Below are 2,618 nucleotides of genomic sequence, written 5' to 3' on the forward strand. Positions count from 1 at the left end.
AAAAAGTAGGATTCCTTTAGTCCTCCTGAGTGCATAGGGTGAGGTGGAAAGATCCTGACCTGGGATTTAGGAAGCCTAGCTTCTAATCTGAATGTGGCCCATGGTGGTTTCTGTGACCTTGGGCCCTTTCCTTGCTTTCTCTGGGCATGGATTTTACCATCTCAAATATGGAAGGATAGGGCCAGATGATCTAAACTCTGAAACCCTTTTATTCCTATGAAATTTCAAGCACTAAGAGGAGGCTATTTGCTTGAATGTGCTAGGATTTGGAGAGAAGGTTGTATCCATTCCTTATCCTTGTTAGTTTTATGGGCTTTGATTATTCCACCTCTCTTAGCCTTTGTCATTGCACACTTAAGTTTGCCCCTAATAACAGGCCACTCCTAGATTAGCCGTATTCATCCTCTGGGTCATTTTTGTTGCCCTTTTCTAGTTATCCTTGGGCCCTGACTTCTTTTTTATCTACTCTTTTTTAGCATGTGCAGGGGCCATGCTAATCCGTGTATAGTTCCAATTTTAATATATGTGCTGCCGAAGAAAGCACCCTCGCTTTCAATAGATATAAACCTGACCATGTGGGGCCCTGTAGTCTTGCACAAAGGAAGGTTGTTTTTCTCTTCGGTTTTCAGGTTCCTTCCTGCTTCTGCCTATTCCTTTGTCAACCTTCCTGACCCCAACACGTTAGGCCACTGCCTTTAGGAAACAGTCTAGCTCCCGGATCCCTTTCCTGGGTCAAAACTGATAGCCTGGAACACAACACACAGTACGCGGATTATTTTTATAGCAGTGCATTACCTTACATCCCCCCACATTGACTGCCATTTTGCATCCCACTCAATACCTTTGCTTCAGCTCTCACGCTCTCCTTTGGCAAAGCATTTCCCTACCTGAAAGGGCTTAATATGATCTGCAGTCCTGAAATTTTCACTTTGCTCTACTTCTTCGGGATCACTTATAAAAAATTTAAATCAGACAAGTCCCAGCAAAGTCTCTTGGGGCCCCCTGCACTCTTAATCGCCTCTCATTCAGTGAAGTGACCATTTATTTCCACCTATTGTTTCCTGTCTCTGAGTTCTCAGGCCCTCATTAAAGCACCACCCTTAATTCCATGATGTCTCCATTTTCAATGCCTAATATATTGTCCAAGACTTTCTGATAGATTAATTATATCCACTGCTTCTCTCAACAATTTGCATCTAATTATCCCTTTATTGTGTACTAGTAGATCACATGGTTGAAACCTTACAGAAATATTGTTGTTTTACTGCCAGCAGGTAATGTTGCTTACTCCTCTTTCTCTCTTTTGAAGCCTCTGGAGTTGGACTCCACCCTGCCTCCTTACTAGAAGGCTGCCTTTCCCACTGCTCATTGGTGCACATTCTTACTCCAGAAAGGCTTGTCTTTATCTTTTTTTTTTTTTCATTGATTTCAGAGAGGAAGGGAAAGGGAGAGAGAGATAGAAATATCAATAAGAGAATCATCGATCGGCTGCCTCCTGCACGGTCCCTACTGGGAATCAAGCCCAAAACCCGGGCCTGTGCCCTGACCCGGAATCGAACCGTGACCTCCTGGTTCATAGGTCGATGCTCAACCACTGAGCAACACTGGCCGGGCTCTCCTTTATCTTAAGGCAAGTTACCCAGGTTTCTCTGGACACCTACAGATGCTGTTTATGTCTGCACCTCCACCCATCCATCTGCATCCTTTCCTTAAAGTTCCAGCCCAAGCTTTGCTTCTCTAGGAAACTTTCCTTGACTTCTCTCGTCATTTTTTTCTCTCTTCTCAGGGGAATAGTTTGAGGCAGCCTCAGCCAGTTTGCCATTTAAGTTTTTTTAAATAATTAAACAATATTTGTGGGGGTGGGAGTTATGGTTCTTAGGCAGGGCCTTCCCCAATCAAAACACTTTATGTTTTTAGATCTAACACAATCCCCAACAACCAGTGGTCATCGTTAAGTATTCAAGCATTCAATGATTCTACACTTTATCCTTGATGCCCAAAAGTTACATGGATCTGAAATAGATGCTCATGGGCATGTGGATCTCCAGGTCCTTTCTAAAACCCTCCTTAGGGATGGGACTTATTGCCTACCTGTTCTTCCTTCAGTGGAAACAGAGGTATTCCTTTCAGCAGTGGTGCCACAATTTCACCCTTGAGTTCTTTCATAACCCATTCGGTAGGTTGTCATCTAGTGGTAGGACATACAATAAAGAGGAATTGAGAGAGAGGTGGCCATGACCTTAGAGACCACCACATAAGCACATGGTAGTACTTAGTATTTCTTGAATTGCCATTAGTGAATTGCCCAAGTGCACTAAACCTGATAGTAGGTGACTGGGAACTTTTCCTGGTTTCGTGACTTCTTAGTTGAAAGCATTTTCACCATCTCTGGCTTTTGGTTCCATATCTCTCATCTTTCATTACCAAAAGACAAAAGAAATTTCATTCAGTTTGTTTTCTCCTTTTTTTTTTTTCTGGGGCATGGAGGGGGCGGGGAGGAGGAGAGCACCTCTCCTTTGCTTTCTTAAGTGTTTCTTTTGTATTTTGCACATTGGGAGGGGGGGTTCTCTACTTGGCTTCCTGTGTTTGGTTTATTTAAAGCATCTCTCATATTAGCG

At 43.2% G+C, this 2,618-nt stretch overlaps 1 pseudogene; it reads right to left on the reverse strand.

Moving 5' to 3' along the window:
- Window positions 1–448: 448 nt before the first annotated feature.
- On the reverse strand, window positions 449–544 carry LOC111826202 (annotated as a pseudogene).
- Window positions 545–2,618: the final 2,074 nt, after the last annotated feature.

This window comes from Myotis lucifugus, unplaced genomic scaffold (genome assembly GCF_000147115.1).
Source record: "Myotis lucifugus unplaced genomic scaffold, Myoluc2.0 scaffold_60, whole genome shotgun sequence".
Classification (NCBI taxonomy): domain Eukaryota; kingdom Metazoa; phylum Chordata; class Mammalia; order Chiroptera; family Vespertilionidae; genus Myotis; species Myotis lucifugus.